Here is a 19261-nt window from a genome sequence, read left to right as displayed (position 1 = left end):
CCCAAGCAGAGATCCACCTACTAGCCACCAGGGAGGGGGGTGCAGCCCCTTGGCAAAGGGCCTTTGCTCCCCCCTATGCAATTATGCCATACAGCCTTTCTACACCCCTAGGCGGGCAGAAAGCACACTAGGCGCCAGGGATTTTCTTTATATATGGCAGGGGTGGGGGCTGCCCAGAATGGGCATACCAATGCCCCCACCCTAACCCCCAAAGAAGGCATAAGACTTTCTGCCCCCCCCCCCAGGAGGCAGATGGGGGCAATGGCCCCTGATTTGCAGCCCACTAGGCCCCTGGGATTTTTTTTTATCTTTACGTTGGGGTGGGGGCTGCCCAGAATAAGCATGCCAATGCCCCCACCCAAATGGTGCAGTCTTTCTGCCCCCCCGGAAGGCAGATGTGGTAATAGCACCTTATCTGCCCCCCCAGGGGGGCAGGAAGCCAACTAGGCACCAGGGATTTCTTTTCATCAAAGTACGGGGTGGGGACTACATGCCCCCACACCCCCCAAAAAGGCCAGTCTTTCTGCCCAGATTGCCCCGGGGGGGCCAGAAAGCCCAGAAGTCATCAGGGATTTTTTTTAAAATTGTACGTAGGGATGGGGGCTGCCCAGAATGGGTATGCCAATGCCCCCATCCACCCCCCAAAATTGCCAGTCTTTCTGCCCCTCCCCCCCCAGAGGCAGATGGGGGCCAGAGCCCCTTGTTTGCCTCCGGGGGTGGGGGGCAGAAACACCAATAGGCACCAGGAAATATTTTGTTTTTAGGTCTCGCCTAGCGTTGCTGCGCACATGCGTAGCTCGTTCGGCGAGATTTATTGTTAATGACAACTTTGAGAGAATGGCTTGAAGCCCCGCTCCTCATTTCCATTGTGTAGCATCAGCGTTTATGGTAAATGCTGGCTTCCCATTGGAAAGGAGGGTTTTTCGTTGCCGCCCTTTGGATTTGTTGTCCGGCTCACCCGGACTGGCTCCCCTGCTTCACGGCTGTCGTGAAGACTTCTCTGATCTGCTTCTTTATTTAACAAGCAGATGAGAAAAGCCTTCACATGAGCTGTGAAGCAGGCACGGAGCTCAGAGGCGTACAGGTTCACAGGAAGGACAAGGAAATGGCGAGCGCTTGTTCTCACATCCCATTTGTATCCTTCGAGGACCCAGCTATGTTTCCCAACTGTTCATATCTCGTCACTTACCCGTCATCTTCTTCCCGCTCTTTCACGCCCCAGCGGCAGCCCTTCTCTGAAAACACAACTGTCCCAACTAGTTTCCCGAAGCTGGAGTGGCCTCTAGCTTTTTCTCCCCTCCTCAACTCAATCTTTCTCATCTTTCCATCTCCTTTTCCTTGCCTGCTCTCATTCTCGGGCCCTCTTTTTTACCGCCATACACTTGTCAATATTTTAAATCGAGAAAAAAATGATGAATTCATTTTCTTTATGGGCTTACACTGAAGTGGCGGCAATTTTAGGTGGTAGACAACTAAAATAAAGGTGTTGGAAAAGGAGTTATCTGAATAGGCGAGTTTGCATTTGTGTGTATACCTAATGTTGTGACTGTCGTATGCATCCTCTCGCAATGTCGCCATCTCCCCTCCCTTTATCTGCACTCACCTTGTCTTCGTTTGTACTTCCTGCCTCGCCAGCTCCCCTTCATTGCGTTTGCTCTGTCTCGCCAGGGGTATAACGCAGGCCAAGGGGGCGCCCACATTTTACCCCAAGCGACAGGTTGGGGTGGAGTCTCTCTGGGAGGCCGCCTATTCGTATTAAGGCTTTTTAGCTGTGTTTTGTTTTTTAATTCCTGATTTATTTGAGTCTCAGCGGCTCGTTACCACATTTGGAGTGGGCCCCATCATGTTGTGTTACGCCGCTGTTTCCCGCGTCTCACCTAGTCTCAGGCCGGGCGGGGGGGCCCCTTCCCGTCACTCACGCTTGCTGAGCTCCCTCGCTGCCTTCCTCTCTCCTCCCACGTGACGCTCTGCCGGGGATGCGCCGGTCAGATGTTGCTGGGCAGCACAATGAGGATATTGTGTTTTGTCACTCACTGATCGGAACCCGGCAGCAGAACAAGAGGAGACATTGAATGTCTGGGAGAAAGACAGGGCTTTACACTTCGGGACAGCAGACAAAGCCATGGGTGTGAGAGCGAGGCCATCCTCACACCAGTAGCACCGGTGCCAATTTCCGGCAGCGCCATCACCAGGCCGGCTAGGGCATGGAATGTCCGCTGCAAACCCAGAGACGCCCCCTCCAGGCCCAGCAGAGGCAATGTCACGCCAGACCCTCCGCCTCGCCTGAAGCAAGTCAAGAGGTCCCAGCAGTGTAAGCACTGAACCTAACATCATGATGAGGCATAACGGCCAGAGCTGCCGACTATGGAACTGGGTAACCAGGGTCAGTCTCGGCGTCGGCTTAACTCCCTGTGATACTGGGCAAATCACTTCATCTCCTTGTCCCTACAAAAATGTGTGTCCTTGTGTAATGTAACTGTCAGTCACATAAAGTGCTCCAGTACCTTTGGGTGGAGTTTGCCCTACATAAAACGTTTTTTTTAAAAACCACTAGGCTCAGCTGTGTCAGCACCCCCACAAGTGATGCCAGCACCGGGGCCCGCATGTCAAGACCTGGGGTGCAGTTTACTCTGGGGTACAGTCGTCTCTAGGGTAGAGGCACGACTAGTAGTGGAGGGAAGGTTAGAATCCGACCACCGATGTCTAAGCTCAGTAGACAGGTAGTGACAGTCAGTGGAGTCAAATCCATGTGGGGGCAGGAACTTACCTGTCAATGGCATAGCTAGACGTACTGCCACAAGGGCGGCCCCTAAGTTTGCGGCCCGTTGCAGATAAAAGCAGGTGGGAGTGGGGGGTGGGTGGTAGTCGACAGACACAACTTGCTCACATCCGCCGATCCCCAATAATTGTGCCGTCCCACCCTAGCTACGCCACTGTTTCCCGGATCCAACCTAACTAATCTGTCTCTCCAGGAGATAAACCAATTAATCTAAACATGTTGCTCCATTAACACATTAAACAACCCCCACTGGACACTTTTTCTTTCATTGGTTGGCCCATCTAAAACAATCCTGTTGCGCATTTAATATCCCTATGCCCCCCCTCTCCCCGCATCCGCGGCGCAATCTTGTCTCACATTTGTTTTTCTTATGACCTGTCGAGCCCCCCCCGCCCGGAAGCTATATGTATATTGCCCCAGTCTGTGGCAGGCAACCGCCAAGGGCCTCAAATCCTCGCGCTGAGGGCAGAGACTCTTCAGATAGATATCTGAGCGAAGCCCCCGAGGGATCAAAATGCTTGTCACCTCTGTAATCCCATCAGCGCTGCCCGGCCTAGAGTGTTACTCCAGGAGCTGGGCCTGGGGCAGGCTGGCTTCCTCCTGTGCCCATCCGCAACCCTTCCACACGCCACCACCATCTGCACCACAAGGGGAAGAAAGGAAACCGCCTGGCCCCCAAAGCCAATGCAAGAGGAAACTCACTTTTATGGAAGTCAACGAGATGAGCCCAGCACTGGCCACAAATCGGAGCTTGAGAGAGGAAGTGGTGTTTGGTCGGAGCAGGAGTGTCGACGGGTGTATGGATTGGTGTTTGTGGGTGTGTGCAGAGGACGTGCATGTGTGAGGTTGTGAGCGGCGTGTGCGTAAGATGTGTCGCACAGCGTGGTTTGGGTTTTAGAGGTGTGTGTGTTATGTAAAGGATGCCCTTGACTAGTGTGAAGTATGTGTGTGTGTATGTTAGATATATATGAAGACAGACTACAGTTTAAGTGTCTGCATATGTTTGAGCTAAATGTGTAAGGTATGAGTGTGGGCGTGCGCATGAGATGTGCATCAGAAAGGAGTGTTTAGGTGGGTGAGTGTGAAGGGTGTGTATGGGGACTTCTGAGGGGGCTTATGTGTGTGTGTTTTATGCAAATTGTGCAAAGAGATGAGTATGTTAGGGTGTGATGGGTATGCGTGTATGATGTATAATGTGTGTGAGACAGGGGTGCATGTTAGAGCGGTGTGTATGTGGCACGTGTGTGTAGTGCCTGTGAACGGTGTATGTGTGAGAGAGTAAAGAATGCTTGTTTCGGTAATGCGAGAGATGTGTATGTGTGGATAGAGGGTGTGTTAAGTCTAACCTAACAAGGCATTTGTATAAAAATACATATCCTTGCTGATTTTGTAAATAATAGTGTCAAGATCCGAGTCATTTAAAAAGTAAAATCGTAGGGGTAAAGACCGAACAGATGCAAGAATAACTGGAACACAACTCTTTGTAAACAACTAACAGTTGGGCTTTGCCACAGGAGAGGCACCAAGTGCCTGGTGCCATCAATGACAGGCAGCAGTTTCATCAGCTTGTGGCCCTGGGGCCCATGCGTCTCTGTTGAAGAACCTTCAAGGACGGGTTGGGTTACAAGGACCCGCCATAGAGTGAACTTAGATTTCCCTCCTCAACTGGGACCACAGTATGGTCTTAACAAGCATTGGCATAGCCAATAGGTCTTGCCTTTGGGACCTTATAAGCGTTTAGTTATCCAGCACAATATCCTTGGTGCAACAACATCAAGTGTTGCATAGCTAAACACTTATAAGGTCCCAAAGGCGAGACCTATTTGCTATGCCAATGCTTGTTAATTCAGGGTTGTGGGCTGCCCAGAATGGACATGCCAATGCCCCCACCATGCCCCCAAAAATGTCAGTCTTTCTGCCCCCCCAGGAGACAGATTTGGGTAGTAGACCCTGATCTGCCCCCCTGGGGGCATCAGAGAGCACACTAGGCACCAGCGATTACGCTGGCTTTTTTTATGCGTGGGGGGGGGCAGCCAGTCAAGTCACCCCATCCTGGATTCCCCTGGGTGTCTAGTTTTCAGAAATATATAGGTTTGCTAGGTTTCCCTAGGTGCCGGCAGAGCTAGGGTTCAAAATCTACAGCTAGGCACTTTACAAAAAAAAGCTTCAGTTTTCACTCAAAAAATAAAGTGTGTCCACGTTGCATTTTAAACCGTTTCCTGTTGCGGGCACTAGACCTACCCACACAAGTGAGGTACTATTTTTGTAGTTTTTTATTTTAAAATTTTATTGAGAATAAAGCATACGTCGTATACAGATCTTAATAGTATACATTGTATTGTGTAAAAGAAAAAAGATGCAGTATATTAAGCAATTATACGATCAGAGTTACATTCTTGTGATTTTCTTCGTGACATTTCAAGTTCTACAGTCGGCGAAATGCAGAGTTCCCCCCGATAGGCATTCCAGGCCCCCCACGTTTTATCCCATTTCTGAGGACATCCACTACCTTTATTTACTTCTTTTTCGGCAACCATGCATTTGTCCATTTCCGCCACCCACCCACTCACCAACGGTGTGTCAGCAGCCCCCCATTTCATAGCAATGGCTCTCTTAACCAGGGTGTATCCCAGGGTGGTGAATTGTTGTTCTATGTCTGTAAGATCATTTGCTACCCAAACATTCAGGATTCCCAGTGGGGTTGTCAGCACTAGTGATTTTCCCAGCGCTTCCTGCATCTTATTCGTGGCTCGTACCCAGATGTGCCGTATATAGGGGCAGTCCCATAATATGTGATAGAATGTAGCTATTTGGTTGCAGCCACGCAAGCAAAGCGCATCTTGTCGTGCCCCTATCTTGGCTAGCGTTATTCCGTTAGATATGTCCTATGCAGGACCTTCAGTTGAATCAGTCTGAAGCATTGGTTAATCACAGCTTCCCTAGGGAACATCAGGGCTGTTTGCCAGTCCTCATCGTCAAGCTGTCCTAAATCTGATTGCCATCTGTCTCTAAGAGTAAGGAAGGGATCTGGGAGATTGTTACACAGCTTACGGTACGTAACGGAAATGGCCTTAGTGGGGAGGGGCTCAGAGAGAAGTCGGTCTTCCAGTGGGGACGAGTCCGGGACAGTCGTCAGCTCTGTTAATGCTGTGGTGAGCGCATGGTGGATTTGTAGGTACCTGAAAATCTCTCTGGGTGCCAGTTCGTGTTTCACTTGTAGTTCCATAAATGTGAGTAATTTCCCTCTGTGTAGAAGGTCCCCAACCGTGGAGATCCCTATCGTGTCCCATCTGTCGAACCCTACTTGATGGCACAATAGTCCCAGTTGTTGAGAGGACCATAGGGGCGTGGACTTTGTCAGCCTACCCTGCCAACCCAACCGTTTGTTAGCCAACCGTCAGATGGAGACCGTATGAGCCATTGGGCCAAAATATCTCCCCCAGCGGGGTTTGGTTTATAAGGCTCCTAAATACCCCTCCCAGCCAGTCTGGTATCTTTCAAGGTGGTACGCTGGATTCGATGGGGGACTGTACAGCCAGTGGTTAGTTGCCACCAATTGTGATGCCCTGTAGTAAAGACGTAGGTCTGGGAGTGAGATGCCTCCGTCGTACCAGCTCTTTGTCAGTTCACCTAGGGCAATACGTGGCATTCCGCCATCCCACAACAGTGTCCAAACCTCCGCCTCCACACTAACAAAATAAGAGTCCGGGATAAAATATGGGCAGTTATGAAGTGAATAGAGGAACCTTGGTAATGCTAGCATTTTAAACAGGGCCGCATGACCCAATAGCGACCGCGGCAATGACCTTAAATCTCTGCAGAGGGGCGGCTAGATTTCTGTCGTAAAAGGTTTTGGGGCCTGTGGTGATGAATTTTCCTAGATATGTGAAGCCCTCCCTAGTCACTTCTACGTTGCATCCTTTAGGTAGTCGAGGCGTGGGGCCACGGAGGACGTAGAGTATTGATTTTGCCCAATTAATGGCATAGCCGGAGTATTTACTGAAGTTAGTAAAAATGTTAAGTAGATTGTGAATCGAGGCATATGGGGAAGCTAAATAAATGAGGATATCATCTGCGTATAATTATATTCTATCTTCGGTGTCATCGTCCCATTTTAGACCCGTAGAGCAACATCCCATCTTACCCAAACTGCCAGCGGTTCAAGCACGAGCGCGAACACCAAAGGGGACAGGGGGCAGCCCCGGCGCAGCTATAACTCCCTAGAGGTATGGTTATTAACCCGCACCTGTCCCCGCAGGTCAGTATGTAGCAAGCGAACCCAGGCTGTAAACTTGGGGCCAAAACCAAAGCGTGCAAGCACTTTGAAAAGGTAGGGCCATTCAATTGAATCAAATGCCATTGAGGCATCCAGGGACATGATCACTGCGAGCTCCTCCAGACAGGGCTGTCTCGCGAGCACGTTATTCACTCTACGAATATTCAGTGCTGTGTTCCGACCGGGCACGAAACCAGATTGGTCCGCATGGACCTGGGAGGGCAAAACAGCGTTCAAGCGGGAGGCAATAATTTCGCCAGGATCTTGGCCTCTGGGTTTATTAATGAAATCAGTCTATACGATCCACAGCAGTCTGCCGCCTTCCCAGGCTTGCGTATAACTACTATAGATGCTAGTCTTTGGTCTGGTGGCAATATGCCCCTCTCCAGGATTTCCGAATACATACGGTTGAGGTGGGGGGGCTACCTTCACCGCCACGGATTTGAGAAACTCTATTGGGATACCGTTAGGCCCCATCGCTTTCCCTGAGTGCACACTATAAATGGCTTTACAGAGTTCCTCATTTGTGATATCCGCTTCTAGATTAGCCTTTTCAGTTTCCGACAGGGAGAGCAGGTTACTATCAATCAGTAACTGCCGGGAGTCTTCCGACATATAGGTGGTAGAGGGAGTATAGACCCTCTCCAAATGACTCGCGAAAGTATCTGCGATTTCCTGTGGGTCAGATATTCTCGCGCCCGTGTCGGTGGATAGTTCTGGCACCCATCTGTGTGCCTGCTCTCTCTGCTCCTGCCAGGCCAGCATCTTGCCCGCCCTTTCCCCCATCTCATACACTCTATGACGAGTGGACAGTAGTCTCGCACTTGCTTTTTCTCGCAAAAAGGGTTTATACTCAAGACGTTTGACCATCAGGCGGTGTGCTGTGGTATCACAGGGTGAGGAGTTATGGAGTGACTCTAGTTGTTGTAAGTCATCCTCCATTACAAGTACGCGCTCGTGTTGACGTCGGATATAACCCACTTTTAATGCTAATGCGTGGCCTTTCAGCACTATTTTATACGCCTCCCAGATCATCTGCGCTGACTCCACCGATCCGAGGTTTTCTGTGAAATAGTGGTCAGTCTGTTCAGTTAATTTGACTCCTATGTCAGGTATCTTAAGAAGCCACGGGTTTATCACTATAGAGCTAAGTTGTCTTGGACGGTGGAAGGTAAGCTCGACCCACACCGGGGAATGACCCAAGATTCCACGTGGAAGCCCGCGGGGATCCTGAAAGTGGCCTGCATCCATCAGAAGAGTAAGGAAGAAGTCAATTCGGGACATGCTCTTATGTGCGTTTGAGTAGTGGATGTAATACGTCATTTGGGGTTGCAGTGAATGCCATATGTCCGCAAGTCCCATTGCCTGGGTGAATTCCCTCATAAGAGTGTTTGGTCTGGCATTCGGTCATTGGGGATATCTGTCTACCGTATCGTCCATAGTCAGGTTGAAGTCAACCCCCATTTTTAGGGTGCCATCCTGCAGATCCAGCAAAATTTTACCCAAGTCACTAAGCGGTTCTTTCCCCAATGCAGGGGGCAGATACACCGAGATGACATTCAGCGCCTTCCCCTCCCAGCTGGCCTCCAAAACTGCAAATCTACCCTGTGGGCCGCCCAGACACGGGTGGGTGCAAGTGCAAGATTCTTGCGCACTAGGATACCAGTCCCCCTGGAGCCGGAAGTAAATCCCGCGTGTACCACTAGCTTGTAGCCCCATCTGTTGAGGGCCTTGCAGTTGTTCCCAATAAGATGGGTTTCTTGCAGTAGGACTATATCTGGTGCTTGTCTCATCAAATATTGTAACACTTCGCTCATCTTAATTTTAACCCCCAACCCGTTGACATGTCACGTCAGGGCGGAAAGTGTTGTGTTAATTGTGGTAGTCAGTGTGGAGTAATAGTGTAGTCCAAGGGGCGCTGTCGGTACTTCCTCCCGAAGGGGAAGAAGCCTGATCTGCCAAGGCAAGCAATTGTTTCCGTGGGGGCTGGATACCCAATGTGGGGGAACGAACAGCTGCACAGTTCGCATATAGCATCACCTGAGAGTGGTCACAACTTCTGAAGCCAAATATATTTCTGTCTGCATCAAAACCATGAACATTAACAAAAACCTAAACCCCCCCATCTACTCCACCCCACGCCCTGCCCCTCTGCCAGTGGATTTCAAACTACCCACCCCCCAACAAGGCAGAGTGCCTGTCGCCCCCCCCTTCCCATATGTGGGTGCTTGGTGTACAGCCTTCCCACCCTCGCGGTGAATGAAGGATGGATAAATGTTACATAACAATCACATAAATCCACATGAACCACTCAGCGCGGCAATTGGGCTATCCAATACTGTCACTAATTCTGCCCGGGCCAACCATAATCATCTTTCTGGTTACTCAGCCAGGGACCCCCTCCACTCACCCATTCGCCCTCCACACCTTACTTCACCCATAAAGGTCCCAAGTGTTCTTCAGGATGCAGCAGGGAGTAGTGTTCCATCTCCTACCCTCTCATCCCTTCGAGTCCGAGGTGTTCTCTCCCTGAGCCGGTTCCTCACGATGCTCCGCTCCTCTGTCCAGTGGACCTCCTCTGACCCTGTCGTTCCTACCGCCATTCTGTCTCCCCACCCTGCGCCATCCTTCCAGATAGTCCCAAGTGTCTTCCGGAGAGAAGAAAGACCAGGTCTTGCCCTCCGATTCAACCTGGAGCTTCACCGGGAAGACCATGGAATACTTGATTTCCTTGTCCTGTAGCGCTTTCTTGACTGCCAGGAAGATGCGTCCTTGGGCCTGCACTTTAGTTGGGAAATCCGGGAAGAATGTCATTGCGCTGTTTTCTATTTGTAAAGGTGGCACGGCACGAGCCGTTTGGAGGATCACGTCACGGTCCCGAAAATTGAACACTCTAGCTATGAAAGGTCTCGGAGGAGCCCCTGGTTTGGGCCGCCCCCTGGGAACTCGATGGGCCCGCTCAATGGAAAAATAATCGGATAGGCGTTTCGGTTGAAGCCTCTTCATGACGAGGTCTTCCACAAAGAGGTCCGCCGCAGGCACCTCCGCCCGCTCCGGGACCCCCAGTATGCGAATGTTGTTTCTATGCGCCCTTCCTTCGTAATCGTCAAGGAGGCCTTCCATTTTCCCCTGTTGGTCTCGAAGTTGAGCCACTTGTTGTTTTAGGAGGTCCGTGTCCGACGTTAAGGTGACAGTGGCGTCGTCCATATCTTTTACTCTGGCATCCATTTTACGTAGGTCTGCTCTGATGAGGGAGATCTCTACATTGACGGTGTCAATCCGGGACTCGAGGGATGTCCGGACTCCCGCGATGGCCTCTATTACGTCCTTGAGGGTAGGGTCATGTTGAGGAGACTTGGGAGGATGGTCGTTTGTCCCTCCTTTGCCAACCATGTCGGGCTCATCGCATGTTTTCCCCCATGCAAACTTGGCGAGCGTCTTTTGGGTCTGAGTTTTAGGTCCCTTGCCACTGGCCATTGCAGGGTGTGATCATTCACTACATGGATCTAGTATCGGTACTCGCCGCCGCCTGCCCAGGGAAGGGGGGGTCTCTGAATCCTCCCCAGTCGGCTTGTCTGTTTTCCCTGTGTGCTATACCGTTGGGTGGTCCGGCAAGTGAGCGCCACTCAGTTTTGCGTCTGGCACTTTCGGCTGGCTATTGGTCAAAGGAGAGGGGAGTGATGTATCTTGTACACAAGGGTGGGGGCATTTGTGCGGTATGGTGAGGCAAGCTTGATGTCAGGCTGTCACTGATATCACCCCGCGGCGTCTACGAAGCGTGCCCCAGCAGGCCGGTGTCCTCAACTCAGTGGGTGCACCCAAGTTGGTCAGCAGCAAATGGTCAGGACGTCATCTGCACCACCACACTACAACTGGACCCTGGAGCTCAGGTAGGCGAAGGCTTGAGGTGATAGAAGTCCCAGGACTTCGGGGGGTCCTCCGTACCACCAGGGCCCTCAATTATTAACTGGGCCAGAAGGGGGGGGGCGCATGCTGCCTCCCACTTATTGGCATCGCTCCCCTCTGCCCAACGATGTGTGCGCGGTGCCAGGTGAGTCATTGGTAAACTGTGTGTTGCTCCCTAGCCCTCTAGACGGCCCCCGCCTCTTTGTTCAGGATCACTCACCGCTGCATTCAGGATCACCGCTGTAGGCCTCCATAACTCTCCAGGAGATCCCGGAAGGTGTCGATCAGGCAGTAATTCCCACAGCAGGGCAGCAAGTCAACAATACTGTGGCCCGGCCCAAAGGTGGCAGACCGGGCCGGCAGAAACCTCCAGGCGACCCAGGGGGCTCCCGCACTCGACTAGGCCTCAAGCCGGGGCCTCAAGTTAGACTGGTCCAGGGGAGATGGACGCGCGCCGTCCTCCGCTTGCGTGCACCACCCCCAGCTGTTCAGATGGCACAAACGCGGCTACTGGCAGATTCTGGTCCCGCGAGGGGTCCCATCCATGCTCTCCGGACGCCTCACCACGCCAGTATTCGGTTCCACCGCTGCGTTAGTCCCGGGAGCAGGCCGCCATGATGTTGCCGGCGGAGCTCCAAGGACGCCACGGGGCCCCTTTTGTTTTGCACTTACAGGTTCCTTAGGCCGCCCGATAAAGTCAGCGCCGGTGTCTCCGGGATCTTGCCCCTCACTTCAAGGGGATGGCAGACACTTCCGAACCGGATAATCCACAGAAACACGGCAAGGGTAGCGGAGCCACCTCAGAACCCGGCCATTCCGCTCGGCTGCTAGCCACGCCCCCTGAGGTACCATTTTTATCGGGAGACGTAGGGTAACACAGAATTGTAGAGCAACTGTGATTACCTATTGACTTTCGATGCATTTCTGCATTCCAAATAAAAGACAATGTGTAAAAAAAAAAGTCATTTTGAAAAATGACCTATAATTCTGATGCTAGTTTGGGTACTCACAATTTGGGAAATGTGCAAATATCTACTGTTTCTAAACTCTATTTTGTTCCAATTTCAGAATACATAGGTGTCTTTCATGCCGATTTTTCCATGTATATATTTTCCCAAATGAATTGCTATATACCCGGTATATAAATAAACAAGCATTTACAATGCAATTGTCTCGGCATTGTTAAAGTTAGAGCTGTTGGCATTGCTCATGACATTATTCTTGTTTATGTTTTTGTTTTTAAAACATTTAAAGAAACGGCATTATTTACAATGTCAATAGCTTAATCACTCTCAAATGCGAGACCTATTGCATTTGCACCCACACACAGAGCCACACACACAAAGCCACCCACACACAGAGCCACCTACACACACAGAGCCACTCACATAGAGCAACCCACACACAAATAGAGCCACCCGCAGAGCCACCGACACACACACACAGTTACCCACACACAGACAGAGCCACCACGCAGAGCCACCTACATAAAAAACCACACACGCAGAGCCACACACACATAGAGCCTCCCACACACACATAGAGCCTCCCACACACACATAGAGCCTCCCACACACACATAGAGCCTCCCACACACACACAGAGCCACCCACACACACACACAGCCAACCACACACACACAGAGCCACACAGCCACACATACATACACAGATCCACACATACATACACAGATCCACACATACATACACCGATCCACATACACACACAGCCACGCACACGCACACATACAGAGCCACACACACACTCATAGAGAGCCACATACACGCACACACACAGATCTAGACACATACACATTGATCTTGGGAGCCAAAGCAGAAGTGGCACCCACTTCACCTCCTGTTCAAATGTTAACTGGTCTCTTTGTATATGATTCGGGTAACTTGTTACTCCACACAAGCTCCTGAACACTGCTTGGTGGTCAGATATGACGCTCTAGTTTGTTATATACAGATGGTAGAACACGACTTTATAATGATGTGGTAGGAATCTTTTGGTGTCATTCTTGAGGTTTAATCATCCTGGCAATTGTTTTTGTAGCTGGTTAGTAGATTGTGTGCTGGCAGTGAAGTCTGTAAGGGAAGAGTTGATGTCCCAGGTAGTGGGCACCCCAAGAATATAAAGGTTTGGGTACTCGTACAAAGCCACTTACCTAAGGCTCCCTGATGTCTACGCCAGACCTAGTTTATACCCAGGATACCACCCACGTTTTGGAGGATTCAGAAAACAAGAAGGGTGTAACGCAGCTCATATCTCTCCTACGATTCTGTTCAAAATGTGACAGCCCAGAAATATCCTTTGGCCTATCCCTCCAACAAGTGGTAAACCCTACTGAACAGAGCTTTTTTTTCATAGGAAGGAGGGCTGATGAAACAAGCCTGCCTGACCCCTATATCTGTCCATGCATTAGCAAATAAAAGCAAAGCCACACCGCATGCATATCCATGCCCCCGCCCCTTCCCCATTCACCCAAACTGATAAATTCCACATCTTCCGGATATCCACATAAAGTATGTGTGCATAGAAACAATTTATGCAAATCTCGTTGACTTTCAGGAGGCATCCTGAAAAATGTGGCCTGAATCAAGTCCTCCTTGACTGCTGTTCGGCATGCAACTAGGACACTATTCAGTCGGTGCCAGTGCACCTCACAGATAACAAACCACCTTGTTGAACAGCATCCAATAGGCATGTGCCCTGACCAGCACAGAGAGATGGTAGATTACCTTCCAAGCAAAGAAATATATGCCACGCACCAGGCTGCTTTTTTTTGTGGACAGAGAAAGGAAGTTATTTGAAGCGTCTGACAGGCTACTCACCAGAAATAGGATAAAGTCCTGTATTTTCAATTACAGCTGTAGGTTTATTAAATATTAATCTTTGTGGAGGCTCAAGATTTATTGTTTGCATGCAAATGTAGCAGTGCTGGTGCGCAGTTAGTAACACTGACTAGACACATAGCCGTCACGTACCTATGGATGGTCACACACACCCCCCCAGCAGTGTACACAATGTCTGCTTTACAGCCATAGTATGCACGCTGTAGAGATACCCACAAATTACTAGCACTGCTGTCAAAGTAGCGAACGCAAACTACTAGTACCACAGCCAGAGCACATGCTGCTAGTCCAGAATCTTCACGAACGTGCGGTTACACTACAGCCGGGGTCAGCACTGCACCGATTGTCAGTAGCATTAATGCATCCGTGATGGTTGCCTTCACGGCAAGCACTACAGCGGGGCGCACACCCACCATGCTGATAGCACCGCAGCCAGCTAATAGATACACAAGGCGCCCATAACCAGAGTAAGTGCCACATTCACACTACTAGTAATGCAGCTAGGGTTTGTGGGCACACAAAAGGGAGGCTTGTGCTAGTACTGGAGTTTCCGTGTGCACAGTACTACAGAGAGCCACCACACACAGTACTGCACCCAGATTATACAAACAAACTCCTAGTATAGGAGACACAGTAAACTCACACATTGCAGCCACAGCCTACCCCTCCCCCACTACTGTCAATACTATTAGCACAATAGCAACCTTCCTACCGACAGCCAAAGCAGTCACTAGCAATAAAGATAACACAACAAGCAGCTGTAGGCGGTTACAAATACAATACAATCGGGCTCCATATGCATTGTCTGGCGGTCATTTCTCAAGCTCTCGCATTCGTCTTGAGCGCCGCATTGTCCACTGCAAAGCACGAGACCCTGCACACCCACTGGTCACTGGCTATCGAGGTGCTGGGGAATAAGAAACCCTGCTCGTCACTGTGGGCTCCTGAACATAATGCCCAGGTATCTGAAAGACTGCAGCTTGCTCTAACACCCTACTCACCTCCCGGGTCGGGAGCGCTGGTGGCAAGAAGCGTGACGCGCTAGCAACCCAGGCACATATAAATAGAAATAGGATAAGGCAGCTCGCAGAGTGGAAACACCCCCCCCCCCCCCCGCTGCAGCTTCATGGTTCACTCTCGGAGGCCTGAGCGAAGCTGCTGGCGGAAAGGGCTAGGGCCGTTCTGGGCGAATCTCTGCAGCCTCTGTGCCTGCTCCGGGCACGCGACCGATAACACGGCGGCAGGGAGACCTGAGCTGCAGGGGAGGAGGGTACTATGTTTTTACAATAAAATAGAAACGAGAGTCTCGATGTTTTAAATAGACCTACGCACCGGGTCTCTTTATATGCTCAACATCTAGATGGGACTCGAGGTTACTTTGCCTCCGCCATTTTAGAAGGCATTTAAGAATATCAAACATATTCTTAAATGCCTTCTAAAATGGCGCAGGCAAAGTAACTTCTCAAGTCTCATCTCGATGTTTCACAAACGGGGAGATTTGGCTCGATCTTCTGCCGATCAAGCTGAGTATTCATTTTCAGGGCTGCGAACCCTACATGAAAAGCATGGCTAAATGGTCACAGGCCCCCTGCCAAATTTGGGCCTTGGGATGCATGCGGGGGGGGCACATGTAGTGCCCCCCCTGGAATTGTACCACCCCTTGCTGCACGATGTGGCATATATGCCACACCGTGCAGGAAGGTACAGTCATCGCACTGACCGCGGCGGTCTGCATGATAGGCTCTTCTATGGGCCTAGTAGACCTCCAACATTAGACCACCGTCGGACTGCTCGCCAGAATAGGATTTAACTACTTTGGCGGTCCTACATCGGATGGCGTGTTGCACCATCCGCTGTAGCACTGCCAAAGTCGTAATAAGGCCCATAGTCGGAAGATAAATCTTTGTGTATCAGACTTGCGCTCTGTCGTGGTTGGCCTTAAATTTGTATTTGTCTCTCCTCAGCAGCATGTCCTCATTACTTGTGTCCTTCCACTGTTTACTTTTCAGGCACTCCTTTTTTCTTTCTGGTTAAGCACAATGGGAGAGTTCATGTGTTTTCCAGCTGTTTCCCTCGCGTACTTCTCTTTGCCCCACCGTCTCGCTCTCTGTTTCTTTTGCCTGTGTGCTTCTCCCCCACCCACTTCTGTGGGTGTCTGGAAACATTTCTAGTTGTAAATATCGGGATACTGAAATATCTAAAATAAAAACAAATTTTGTGATACATAAATATTGTGTACTGCACAGCAAGAGCTAGCTTCCAAACTGTTACAAAAAAACAGGACTAGCGAGCTACATCCAGGTGGCACAGGGCAACTCAATGCCTGTCTGCTCTGTCATCCTGCAGGCAGGCATTCTATTCCCTGCTTTCACTAGTGACCAGATACCTCCTGTGTTGCGAGCAACTCATGATCTCCCAGGGCCTCACCCCCGTGTAATTGCAAACATTGCTTAGAAATAATTATCTTGCATGTTGTGCAATAGACCAGTACATCGGTTACCTATCAGTTCACGACCACACACGTCAGTGCACATACATTTAGGGGTGCTCATGGCCTTACATTCAGATAAAAACATGTTGCACGGAAGCAGATGTTGCCTGTGCACTCAAAGTATAACATATACATTATTAATGTGTTCAGGTGTTTCTGTGTATCACCTCGTCACTTATTTGCTGATCCTGTGATTCCACGCTCTGTCGCACAAGACTACCCTGATTGGGGCAAGGCTGGAGTTAACCATGAGCAATAGACCTCGGTCCTCACTACCCCAAAGCTGGGCAAATTGGCTGCACTGCTTTCAAGCGCTAGGGAATTGAAAGAGATGGAATTTTTAACTGTTTGCCTTAAAATCCCCGGATGGTGGATGGCAGTTTCTCCATCATAGTACCACATTCACTTGAGGGGACAACCATGGTCTTTCGCTCTGATCCTCCGTAGCACACGCCTTGGGGCCCAATGTGCAATTTCGCCAACAAGTGCTGATTTTAAATTGTACATTGATGTTTAAGCATTTCTGCGGATTAAGCTGAGGGCTTTTTAATGCTAACTGCAAAACACTTGTTCAAGATTGAAGCCACATGTGCAGTATCTAATTACTAAGCTCTGTCACCTACTGCCCACAAAACATGTAATCACTAGTTACTTCTGTCTACAGACATATACGCTCTGTCATGCAAGAATTCTATGCACTTCACCTACTCTCAGACACCACTCACCCTACACACTCATCCACCATTTACTCTGCACAGTCACCCTGACGTTGCGCTGGCAGTTAGATAGTGCTCACCCACCACTCACACAGTGCTGACTGCACTCACACACCATTGACATACCCCTTACCCAGCACTCGCTTTCCTCTCACCATACACACACACCTCTCACCCTGAACTCAAACAGCTGCTATTGACACTCCCCTCACCCCTATACTTGCAAACCTCTTACCTTGTACATAGTAACATCTCTCCCCCTGTACACTCACACAATTCTCATTCGGCACTGAACACACATCAATCACCATGCATTGAGGGACTTTCACCCTGCACTCAGATTCTTATCAACTTTCATTGATGCACCACTCACCCTGCTCACTCGCACCATTCTCCGTGCACTCATACACTGCTCCCACACCTCTTAATTTATTAATAATCCAATAGGCTAAACCTAATGCATTTACCAGTGCTTGTGTTAATGTATTTTAGTTTGTACATTGTTTTTCTGTGTTACTGTTGTTTATATAAATGTTATCTTTTTTAATAGCATGTCGTTTTAAGTGATTTAGAATTTTTTTATTTAATTTATAGACAAAGACAAAAGCTTTATTTGCATAATTAATTAAAACTATTACAAAAATACACCTAGTGAATGCAATTACAATGACTAAAACCTCTTTTTTTCATTTTAAAACGTGTTAATACCGGAAATAAATGCTCTTTACTTTCAGAAGATGTACTTATGCTGTCCAGAGATTAAGAAAGGAGTTTTATTGCTTCTTCGAGGAATTTGACTCCACGGCAAGCTAAAATTATCGAGGAGCCACTGAGCCAACATGTGACTGCCTGTCTGCAAGTTCGAATGTTAAACACGTTTAAAATTGGTTTCAATAAAAGTCGTCTCTGATTTATCAGGGCCGGGCATATACAGAAAAGATGAACCAAGGTTTCTGTATAGTACCCGCAAAGGCGACATTGTTTCGTCTGATGCGGCGGTTTCCAAGATGGTAGTAGATCTTTTGAGACATGCATCCCCATCCGATAAGCTATAAATACGTTTTTAAGATGTGCATTGAAGTGGGAAGCTAGGTAGGGCAATGGTTTTGAGGGTATGAAAGAGTTCATGATGGTCCAACCATGCCGACGTTTTACCAATGTCTCTTTATCCTCCATAAATGATTTCCTTTTTGCCGCCACATTGGCTAGTTTACTAAACGTAGCCTTGTCAGACCCTGATTTCCAGACTGAATCCAACTCCAGCATTTCCACACATTGTTTCAGATATTGACCCCAAATATTTGGCTTTTCAGATTCCCCCCGTTGTTTTATTTCCTCCCAGCTTAGCCAATCCAGTGTATCTGTGTGAGCAGATCGAAGTTTATGACAAAGTTTCACAAAACTACTCATGCTCCGATATTTCTGGTTTTGCAGGCCAAATTCAAGCCTGACTTGTGCGGCTGATGTAGATTTTGGCAGATTGAAGACCGCTTTGTAAATTTTGGTCTGTAAGATGTTTAATAGATCAGCCTCCTTCCCACACCATGTTACCAAGCCGTAGGATAGGGTCGGGATTATCTGGGCTGCCATCACTTTTAATTGGTGGCTATGGTTGGGACAGTCCATTTTACCTTTTATGGCGCGATGGGCAAAGATAAGGGATTGTGCCTTTGTTTTTAATGCTGTTTTATGGTCATTGTGGCTGCCTCCTTTTGTTATTATTAGGCCCAAGTATTTGTAACTCTCTTGTTCTTTTACTGGTATCCCTTGTGCCGTCCATTTATATTTTAATTTCTTTGGGTCAACCAACCGGACAACTTTTGTTTTTTCTTTATTTAGTTCCAAACTTTCCTTTTCCAAGTATGATGTTAGTTTGTTAATGGCTCTTTGTAAACCAATTGGGGTTTTACTCAACAACACTATGTCGTCAGCATATTGTAGGTAGTAGATTGGGTTGTTAGCCAAGTGGGGGGGATGACTATCTGCTGACTCAATTGCCATAGTGAGGTCAGCCAGAAAGAGATTGAAGAGGGGGGGGGGGCTAAAACACAGCCTTGTTTTAGGCCTTCGTGCGTTGGGATCTTCCCTGTTGTACTACCTCCATTTCCCAATTTCACCTTTGTCCAGGTATTTTGGTATAAGGCTTGAGTGGCTATTAATAGCTGGTGAGGCAGCCCCCAACTCTCCAACTTACTCCATAAGCGCTCTCTATTTACTCGGTCGAAGGCAGACTTG

At 49.2% G+C, this 19261-nt stretch overlaps 1 protein-coding gene across 1 annotated transcript in view; it reads left to right on the top strand.

Annotated features, from left to right (window-relative positions):
• CTTNBP2NL (CTTNBP2 N-terminal like) overlaps window positions 1-19261 on the top strand; it is a 359907-nt gene that overhangs the window by 17599 nt on the left and 323047 nt on the right.

This window comes from Triturus cristatus, chromosome 1_1 (genome assembly GCF_964204655.1).
Source record: "Triturus cristatus chromosome 1_1, aTriCri1.1, whole genome shotgun sequence".
Taxonomy (NCBI): domain Eukaryota; kingdom Metazoa; phylum Chordata; class Amphibia; order Caudata; family Salamandridae; genus Triturus; species Triturus cristatus.
The sequence above is the reverse complement of the archived record's forward strand: the minus strand, read 5'-3'. Positions and strand labels throughout refer to the sequence as shown.